This window comes from Hydra vulgaris, chromosome 01 (assembly GCF_038396675.1).
Source record: "Hydra vulgaris chromosome 01, alternate assembly HydraT2T_AEP".
In the NCBI taxonomy this organism is placed as follows: Eukaryota; Metazoa; Cnidaria; class Hydrozoa; order Anthoathecata; family Hydridae; genus Hydra; species Hydra vulgaris.
The window spans coordinates 27,005,936-27,017,660 of NC_088920.1; the positions used below are offsets into that span (position 1 = coordinate 27,005,936).

The 11,725-nt window shown below is 29.4% G+C and overlaps 1 long non-coding RNA gene across 2 annotated transcripts; it reads right to left on the reverse strand.

Moving 5' to 3' along the window:
* Positions 1-5,775: 5,775 nt before the first annotated feature.
* LOC136075250 (uncharacterized) lies at positions 5,776-9,872 on the reverse strand. Of its 2 annotated transcripts, XR_010635775.1 has the most exons (5): positions 9,724-9,872; positions 9,568-9,646; positions 8,975-9,153; positions 8,741-8,826; positions 5,776-6,119 (listed from the first exon to the last, which is right to left on the reverse strand). It is a non-coding gene; the product is annotated as an uncharacterized LOC136075250 (long non-coding RNA). The 2 variants fall into 2 exon arrangements; XR_010635774.1 differs by having other exon boundaries at positions 9,568-9,872.
* Between the last annotated feature and the right edge of the window lie 1,853 nt (positions 9,873-11,725).

Consider the following 11,725-nt stretch of genomic DNA (forward strand, 5'->3'; position numbering starts at 1 on the left):
TTAAGTTTTGTTGGACTATGCGCCTTATTATGTTGTAAATATTATATAATATGCTCAATTATATTCAAAACTGGACTCTGGGGAGGCCAAGTCATCAATTTCATTTAAATAATTTTTTGCCATTCGGGAACAATGTTTTGGGTCATTGTCCTGCTGCAGAATAAAATAATGACCTATTAGTCTCATTCCGAATGATACAGCATGGTGCCTTAGGATATCCACATAACGTTCCCCGGGGAGTCGCCCCCCCCCCTTTCCTAGTTTTATCATATCACCTACTCCGGATGAATATAAACAGCCCCAAACTTGTAAAGAGCGTCCTCTTTGTTTAATAGTAGGATTTAAACACTCGGGCTGATAGGCTTCTTTTCAAACATATTGGGGTCCTTTCGTTCCAAAAATTTCGAATTTGGACTCATCGGTGTACAGAACCCGATTAAACATTTCCTGGGCCCAATCTTTGTATTGTTTTGCATATTTAAGTCGTTTTTCTTTATTGCCACACCGTAATAATGGTTTTCGAATTGCAACCCACCCTCTCAATCCCGATTTAAGTAGGAGCCGTCGAATAAAAGAAGAGCTGACATTTTCCCCAGTTGCTGTGTTAATGTCTTTTGCCAGCTCGGTTGATGCTTTTTTTATATTTCTTAAAGATAGGGTTTTTAAATATTTATTGTCATCTTTTGTTAGCTTAGGAGGTCTACCACTTTGCTTTATCTTCAAGAGAGCCAGTTTCTCTGATTTCTGCAACAGCATTCTTCGAATATCCTGTTTTGGATGTAGTTGTTATGACACATCGTTTTAATAAATAAACAAACAAATCCCTCATGTTTCCTCATCAATTTTGTTTATTTATTCAAAATAATATATTCTTTCATTTTTTCTTATATATTATTAAACTTAAGTACGCTTTAAAATAATTACGTAGGAAATTATGATTTGTTTGGGATATATAGTTAGTTTGGTATGGCTAGCGTTATTGGTATGATAAATATATATAGTAAAAAGATGCAGTGACTATTGAAAGAATATTAGATGTCGTACCTTTAGTGTATTTGACAGTAGTTATGTATTAAATTTCATGTATATATATAGTAACATTTGACATGTTATGTATAACCTGATATGCACAAACATATTATGTAATACTGGTCACCTTGTGTATGACTAAGTAGTATTGGGCAGTGGTTATGCATTTTGGCTATACACATACACCCACTAAATGTATATATATACATATATATACACCCTCAGACACACCTACATAAAATAGGTATGTATCTGTCTTCAAATATATACATAAATACATATATATGCACTGTTGCGTAATAGATTTCACTCGTGATTATGCGTTATAGGTTTACTCCAAAGTGTTTATAAAGTGACTTTATTTAAATAAACAACTACGTCTCGTTTACCCAAATATAAATAATCAAATATATATATAAATACAATTTATATTCTTCTCTTAAATAGTTCGTCTTTTAATTAATCCGTTATTGCTTCACTACTCTTCTGACTGACCATCTGCTCCAACCCTCGACCTTGTATATCCCCTATATCTATATTCACATACACCCGTCATATCTCGTCTTCTTCGCCTTTTTATATCTTCAGCAGACGCTAGACGCGGCTACGGTTAGTAAACAGTTTGGTTGATAAACAAATGTTTATCCAAACGCTATACGCTTCGTTGAACTTCAGCGTTCCGCTTGAGTAGTTTTGTTTGAGGCCTTCAACAGCACATACACACACTGATAAACATAGTTACGTATATATTCATACAAATACGTATGAGTATATATGTGCTCACGTATGCGTATGCACACACATATCCCATGGACATACATATATATTCCAAGGCATCCATAAATTTCATATATATGTATTATATACATTACAATGGTTATTTTACACATTTTATTGTGTTAAATAGGTGTTAGAGTAATGTTTTAATGACTTAATTTGGATAAAGTATAATTCTATAGGCATAAATCAACAAATATAAATTCTAGAAATATTAGTATAAATCTTAGAATGACAAGCATTAGTGTAATGAGTGGTAGAAGATTAAAATATAGGTGTTTTATTATCCAATTACCCATGTAGTGTCAAGATGACAATCTCTTAACCCTGACATCTGTCCTTTTGTACTTTTATCTCACTCTGCTAAACTCTTTTTAACTTATTATTCATCCCTTAGGCGTTCACTGCTTGGTGCAGCTTCACTAAAATGCTTTGCATTTACAACAAAAATTTAAAAGTTGTTTGCATATATTGCTGCATTTAGGCATTCTTTTTTTAATGTTTAATTTTATTTTGAAGATTTTATAAAAAAAAGAGTGTTAGATGATTTAATATTATAAAAGTATGAATAACGAAATTTGTATTTTCTGTAAAAAAAACCAAACACGCTTCACTTGTCACTTAACTTTAGTTGGAGATAAAGGAACAAAAACAATACCGAAGTTCTCAAAACTTTGACCTGAAACACGAATATCATAATTTTTTTGAACAGAAAAACAAACGTCAAGGTTCAGCAAAAAAACCTGGTCTCAGAAAATTTTAGCTCAGCAGTTAGCTAATTCTAAGGACTGTATATGTGTTTCATTTACAATTACTGTTTACAGAAACAGTACTAAACAGACGAGTGATGCTAAATATCTTGTCTTCTTTGTTTGTCAAAACTTTATTTTGAAAAACTTAATTAATATGGTCGCGGCTAGCTTTTAAAATTTTTTACCTATTAAATTAATAATAAAAATAATACAAATTTTGCCTTGGATATTTAGTTCATAAATTAGACATACAATACTTGTCAAATTCACTTAACGAAGTGCACCAACGAGAAAGTAAGTATGGCGTACTTTGCACTTTTTTTCTAAATTGTAATATTGCTTAAGGTTAGCCTCCGTTTCTGGATTTTTTTCTTTTCCTGATTGCCAGTATAAGTATTGGTATTATTACTTGTGGTTAGCCTTTTGTTTCTGAATTATTTTTTCATTTTCTGACATGATATCACTGCGGACGGCTGTTTCACGCGATGTAAAATAGGGTATTACGACTTTAGCAAAAAAAAAAACAATTTTCGCAAAAGTATAAAAATGCACCAATTTTAAAACCATAGCATTTTTTTTTTATAAACGTTTTTTATTTCAAATAAAAAAATCATGAAAGATAAATCTCTCCTTGTTAAATAAATGTTTAAGTTAAACGAAATAAAAATTATTATTATTAAAATATTGTTAATGATTTGGAATCACTTTTTTGTTTTTTGCAATTTTTATGGAAAACCTGTCTTGGGCCAACTAAGATTTGATAACATAGATACATGCTTAATATTTGAAATTTGGAGCACATATCGATTAATGTCTGTTCTACCATATTCTTAGGTTGCTCTGTTAATTTTGTAACAAAAAGTTACTTTTTAAGGCATTTATATAGTTAGTTTTATGATTTATAAATGTAAAACACAAAATTTTTAACAAGTAACTGAAGTTATTAACACTTCAACCTTACATGCGCATGAAAATCAAAAAATTATATTCTGTACCTATGTTATCAAATACATTTTCAAACTTTGCATGCTTAGCACTAAATTTGTTTTTGGCGTGAATTTTTTGTTTTCATTTTTAAGCAATGATGACGTAAGTTACGTCATGTAACTTTAAATGCGTAACCAAATCACATTCTAGTTTTATTTTTGTATATAATAAACCTTATCAGTTTTGTGAAATTCTCTTCGTGAACTTTCTATATTTGTTAAATATATCTTTAACTTTGATAATGTACTTAATTTCCAAATAACCCTCCTCCCCCTCCTTGTTTTTTTAAAAAACATTGTCATATTTTGCGATTTTGTTGTCTGACTAATAATCTTTGTATCGGTTCAAATTAGATTTAAGTAAAGTTTTTTTGCCTCGAAAATGTTCTAAGAATGATCATATCATACAACAGAAATATACATATTTCGATTATTTTTGATGAAAATCAACAATAAATTTTTCAAAATCAGCTAAATTCGTAATACCTGCGTATTTATTTAAAAATCAAAGAAAGTTTTGACATATTATTAAATGATAAAAAAATAAAACATTTTATTGCTGTTTATATTCTTTTTTATAGAACAAAATTATTTGTAATATTTTAAAAGTTATAAAGGCTTTAGTAGCACCCCTTAAGCTAATAATTTGAAAAAATAACATGAAGCCGAATGTCCACCTTGAAACAGCCGTGAGAGAGATAGCCAGGTTGTCACTAAAGTGAAACCTTTTCTTTTCAAATGTATTTGTGTGGCCGTGGCGCAGTGGTTAAAGCGATTGCATTATAAGCAGGAGATCCAAGTTCGAAACCGAGCTCTGGACAAATTTTCGCGTCACGGTAAGTAAGTGAACTTCCTTGTTAAATGCACTTCCGCGGTGTTCTGTGACAAGACCGTAAGGACTTCTTGAGGCAACTAAAAAAAAAATAAAAAAATAAAATTTGTCTAATAACAAAAGCTTTTTTAAAATCAGAACAAAGTGTTAAGAGTCATAAATGGGGCAAAAGGGTAGAATTGAATGGGGTCTTTGCTCATTTAAGCATTTTAAATGCATGTAACAAAGTAAATCTCTTATTAAAGACTATAGTTACTGTAAATATGAAAAAATGCATTTATAAAATTAGAAAAAAATGCTAAGCGTCACAAATAGGGCAAAGAGTAAAACTAAGGACGTTTAGGTCATTTTTGATGCCTGTTACAAAAAAAATTAACTAAATTCCATATAGGTTAACACAACAAAAATATACAGTACTGTGAATAAGTTTTAGACCACTTATATGATTAAACGTATTTACAATTTTTTTCCTATGTAATTATTTTAAAGCGTACTTAAGTTTAATAATATATAAGAAAAAATGAAAGAATATATTATTTTGAATAAATAAACAAAATTGATGAGGAAACATGAGGGATTTGTTTGTTTATTTATTAAAACGATGTGTCATAACAACTACATCCAAAACAGGATATTCGAAGAATGCTGTTGCAGAAATCAGAGAAACTGGCTCTCTTGAAGATAAAGCAAAGTGGTAGACCTCCTAAGCTAACAAAAGATGACAATAAATATTTAAAAACCCTATCTTTAAGAAATATAAAAAAAGCATCAACCGAGCTGGCAAAAGACATTAACACAGCAACTGGGGAAAATGTCAGCTCTTCTTTTATTCGACGGCTCCTACTTAAATCGGGATTGAGAGGGTGGGTTGCAATTCGAAAACCATTATTACGGTGTGGCAATAAAGAAAAACGACTTAAATATGCAAAACAATACAAAGATTGGGCCCAGGAAATGTTTAATCGGGTTCTGTACACCGATGAGTCCAAATTCGAAATTTTTGGAACGAAAGGACCCCAATATGTTTGAAAAGAAGCCTATCAGCCCGAGTGTTTAAATCCTACTATTAAACAAAGAGGACGCTCTTTACAAGTTTGGGGCTGTTTATATTCATCCGGAGTAGGTGATATGATAAAACTAGGAAAGGGGGGGGGGGCGACTCCCCGGGGAACGTTATGTGGATATCCTAAGGCACCATGCTGTATCATTCGGAATGAGACTAATAGGTCATTATTTTATTCTGCAGCAGGACAATGACCCAAAACATTGTTCCCGAATGGCAAAAAATTATTTAAATGAAATTGATGACTTGGCCTCCCCAGAGTCCAGTTTTGAATATAATTGAGCATATTATATAATATTTACAACATAATAAGGCGCATAGTCCAACAAAACTTAATAAACTTAAATTACTTATAATAAAAATTGTAACGCCAAACTTAAAAAACAATTAAACAAATTAAAAAAATTTTTTGATTGAAAAAGTAAATTCCTAAAGTTTTTCTATATTTAATTTCAAAAGATTTTTAGTTCTTTAATTCTTTACAACAGTATGTAAATGCAGGTAACATTTTTTAGTATGATCGGGACACAGCAATCTTTTTTTTAATAACTGCGAATTTGTTTTTTTTCCTTCAAGAATTTACTATCAGAGTGCAAACCATAATTTTTTTAGACATTTGTTCTGATGGTGATAGCTGTTCAAAGAGTTGTAATGTTGGTTATGGTAGGTAATTGTGGTTCCTAAAATAAAAAGATCAAACAATCTGAATGAAAATCATGTTATCAAAATAATAATTATTAATTATCAAAAAAAAAGGATAAAAACTTTATTGATTGCTGCCAAATTTTGACTTAATTTTTGTTATAGACATACAAACCTTTTTTTTTTTTAAAAAAAAGAAAAAGAAAAGGTTTTTTTTTCATCTTAATCGTTTAAAGAAAATTCATTTAAAAATAAACTCAATACAGACACCTGTTTGGTTATATACCAAAAGAGGGTTTGTTAAAAACTTGCTGGGCTTTTTCAGCAACCGCACAGAAGTTTGATATATCCTTTAGAGCTTCTAGATCGTTGAACAACTCTATATCGATAATTCATCACCGCATGTTTTCCATTTCATGGGCTCCTCTCCGCCTATAGGGAAATTGCTAATTCTGCATTCTGCTTGTCTCATAAATGATGCTAATACAGTGATTGTAATCTTTTACTGTGAACTTAATTGTGAGTTTTGCATGCATTTTTTAAGAAAAAATGTACAAGGTCAAAAAGCTTTCTAAGGAGAAGCCAACCCTTTTGATATTTTCAACTCTATATTATAATTAAATATAGTCTCCTTTTGAAATAAAGCTTTTTTGAATGACAAAAGAATCTATTCGAGAATTCGATAAAAGAATGCAAACCAGAGAAGCCTGTTTATAGATTTTCGTTACTCAAGAAAAGTTCATGATCCATTTTTTATTCCAGTATTACAAGCCATATAGAAACTAGGGCAATCAACAATTATGACAAATTTTTCTAAAGTTTTTATACTGCTAACTTCATTATCATGGATTAAATCAAAAAGATGGGTTATTGCTTTTGACATCTCAAAGGTATTTGATAAAATCAAACACTTTTTTTCATTTCCAGTAACTTCTAATGCACCACAAGATTTCATCATTAGTCCTGTTTTATTACTTATCTATATTAATGGTCATCCTGGTAATCTTACCTCTAAAGTGACTGATGGTGCAACTATATACTCCAGTCATGACATTAATATAAATAAAAAATCATCACTTTTCATTTGCTTAGAACAGCCAGCCAATCTTGAACTTGATCTCTTTACTGTGACAGCTTGGAACTTGCAACTATAATACAAACAAAACTCCTTTTTTTTACTGCTAACAATTATTGAAATATTGTTGGTCTTATATTGACGAGTGTCAGTAGTGAATGATAGTCTGAGAAGATGTAAAGTAGAGGGCACTTTTACTGTGCCCTCTACTTTACATCTTCTCAGACTATCATTCACTACTGACCACTGACGGAAACCATATACACTTGCAAAGCCATATACAATTGCAAAGTTATTTTGGGTTATTTACACCATATACAATCGCAAAGTTATTTTGGGTTGGTTGGTCCAAATGTGCATTGTCAATGTTTTTGGACCTGCTTTAGCTGATAAGCTTGATCCTCTGTCCCATCATCATAAGGTTGCATCTCTTTTAAAAAATACTACCATATGAAAGCATATGAAGACTAGCATGCCAAACTTTATCAAAGGCTTAAGAAATGTCAAGAGTGATAGCCTTAGCCTCTCCACATCTATCTAATGCACGATAAAATCTATAAGTTATTACCGTTAACAAATCAGCAGTAGAACAAGAAGATTGAAATTCATATTGATGATCAAAAAGTAAGTTATTAGATTCAAGATGAGAGATTAAGTGTTTGTTAATTAAAGACTCAAAAGCCTTGCTTATGATAGTAAGAAGACTAATGGGATGGTAGGTAGACCAGTCAGATCGCTCTCCAGATTTTTTGAAAATAGGAATAACAAATGCCGCTTTCTAGCAGGCTGGAAAACAAGACTCTGATAAGCACTTGTTAAATAGTTTTGAAAGTATAGACAATAGCTCCAGAGAACACTTCTGCAAGACTGTAACAGGTATGATGTCGGAACCACAAGCTGTAGAAGAGTCTAAGCAGAAAATCATTTTAGATACAGAAACTGGAGTGGTACAAAAGTTAAGGCAAGGGAATAATCTGTTTGTCAGCTACACCAGGTAGAATGCAACTATGGAAACCAAGAGATGATATTGATGAGAAGTTCTTAGCATACAATTCAACTTTATCTTGGTGGAATAAAAGATTTGCCTATATTATAGATACTGTTAAAGATTCTCCAGAAATCACAAGATCCTAAAAACCCTAATAAAATGGTACACTAAACAGAAGAATGAAAAAAGTCTTTTAACAAATATCACTTTAAAGCGAATTTTAAATTATTTTAATATTAGAAATGAAAAAGAATGTTTGTTACAACAACAAAAATAACAAATCTGTTAGTTTTTCCTTAAAAAACACAAATCATCCTAGTTTATGGAAATACAAATATATTTAATAAAATAAAAATACATATATTAAAATCAAAAACTTTATTCAAATACAAATACATCAATATAGCCTATTAGCAAACACAATTAATTGATCCCCTATAATAAAGTATTTTATCCCCTGGTTGTGGCTAAAAAAACATAAGATAAGATTATTTGTCAACTACAATCAATAAATGAGTCAAATACAGTCTGTATTTTGGAATTTGACAGTCAAATACAGTTAAATTGTAAGCAAATACACTCAACTTGATGCTTACCCATTACCAAGAATTGATAATCTTGTAAACAAAATTGCTCAGAATATTCAGTACTGTTGATTTGAAACCCGCCTAGCATCAAATTCCTATTAAAGAAAATGATAGAAATTTACCTTTCGGAATTAGAAACGGAATTGCTTGTTTTCAAATATAAAAAAGTTTATATAAAGAGAAGAACTAATAGATAATAATAATAATAAAAAAAGAGCATGATAATAATATTGAAAAACTTACAGCTGAAATTTCACAAATAACCATAACAAATGTAGCTTCTCACAAAATATAATTTTCACTCTTAATTATGTTATAGTAGAAGGAAAACTAAAACCAGATCACAGTTGCCTTCAACCAATGCAAGAGATGCTTGTATAAAGTGTATCACCAGTAAATTCACATGTTACTCTAATAAATCCCTAAATTTTTGGACAAAACAGTTTCTCTCAAAAAAAACACTAAATACTCATAAATCATCAGTGTATAAATGATATAAACCAACATAAAAATGATATTGAAAATGCATTAACAGACTATGTTGATATACAATGATTTCAACTTCAAAAGGAACATATGAAAATGTTCCATTTGATGTTGAAATCGATGCATCTGACATTGCTATAGCTGCTGTTCTTGATATCAAAATATGAGCTCAAGCACCCTTCTATTATAAAAAAAAAAGCGTGCGCAATAATAGAAGTCAAACATTGTACCATATAATTACTAATCAGCAACTAGTATATCATATCTTTGAAAAGGAACATAAACAAAAAATAAAAAAACTTATTGTTAGAAAATTATAAAATTAATTACACAATTATGACATTGTTTACCTATTCAAGAGAACATTGCTCAGCAATAAATACTAAAATTCAAGTCAGCTTCATGACTCACTATCTCATCCTTGAGTAACTAAATTTTATATAAAGTATTGCCAGATGATCTACATTCTTTAAAATCCTTACAAAATATTAAAACAATGGAGACACCTCAAAAAAGAATGTTTACACATATGTGTAAAACAGCTACTTGATGCACTGTACTCTCGTGGTAAAGTTATTCTGGACCAATACTGCTAAGATGACATATTAGTAATAAGTATGAACCACTTGTAGACAAACTTCAACTCATAGAAGCTAACTTTTACATTATATATATATATATATATATATATATATATATATATATATATATATATATATATATATATATATATATACATATACATATATATATATATATACATATATATATACATATATATATATACATATATATATACATATATATCTATATATATATATATCTATATATATATATCTATATATATATATATATATATATATATATATATATATATATATATATATATATATATATATATATATATATATATATATATATATATATATATATATATATATATATATATATGTATATGGAAGCACAGAAGAGTTATAAAAATTGAAAGATTTTGAGAAAATTATACTAACTTCAATATCAATACTATTTGTTAAAATAAGAAAGACTTTTACATGGAAAGTCTATTTATTATCTGCTATTATTAGTCTATTATTATTTACTATTATCAATATTAGAAACCATTTCAATAAATATAGATTAAAGCTTAAATGTAAAATGTAAAGATCGATTTTCAGTCATAACTGTTCTTGTGCAATATTTTAGTTAATTCACAAAAAAAGGCTTGGCACAAAAAGCATTGAAAATCAATACACAAAAATCTAAAAGTCCAACTTGTTCTACAAATATCCTTCAACTTCTTTTTATCTATCTCTGGTTTGAGCTCTAAAATAGAAGATTTTGCTGATATTAAATATAAAAAATAGTTTTGTTAATTTTTGAATAATTAAATAAAACAAGAAAGTTCACAAACTTAATCAAAAACCTAACGAATAATTGGATGTTACAAAAATTCAGTCTATCACATGATGTGTGAGCAATGTACAGTAACTTCCAATTAATATTCAGAACATGAAAACTGAAAAGCCATTAATGTTTCAAAAAATAAAACAAGCCCTATCCCATTTAGACAACTAAAAACAATAGTAAACGATTCTTTTCCTGAAATAACTTTTCCTGCACAAACTGAATGATTTTTACTCCTATATTAAAAGCTCTATCATAAGCTAAAGACATTTGCTTCCTAATAAATGAGTGACACTGTTAAAAACGTCATCAGCTTGGTTTTAAAATGCAAAACAAAACAATCTTATAGTTCTATAGATTTTATACATACATATATAGAATTTTTATTGAACATCTTAAATTAGTTTTTTAATATCCATATTTAACTGATTTATTAATTATTTATCTATTTAAAAAGGTTTTTAATGTTCTTATTTAATTGCTATAGTCAATAATTGTTATAATTGCTATAGTATATAGTCTATCGCAAATAAATGAGGAAAAAATATTAGGTAACTTTTTTAAATCTTTTTTTTTAAGTTAATATGAATGAAATTATTTGGCTGACTTTTTATTGAAAATATCAATAAAAAAACGGCATAACAGGAAATTTTGTAGGTTTATGTGAGTTAAAGAAAAAAATTCTTTAGTAAAGGAAAAAAAGCAATTATTAAAAAACTATATTTTCCGATATACATAGTTTAAATGTATTCCCAAACAAAATAAAACCGAAAAAAGACATCTATATTGTTTTTTATTGCCTTATGTTAGTAAAAATGTTATTTCTCCACTTAAGTTACTGAACACCTGTGTTTAAAACACTGTAAAAGTAAAAAGCTTCGTTCGACTATCTCGCGCGGGCTGCCGATTACCACCTATTCACAAGCGCTATCCCACTACTGCTCAATGCGAGAACTTTTGCCTGCTACGTTTCCGTCCTGGGCCGTTACGTTCTTCATTATCGAACCTGGTACATCAGGGACTTCTCTCTGATGACCATGTTGACACTGAGCTTAGCGCGGACGCCTGATCGACATAGACAACTAACCGACAGTGGTCCCGAAC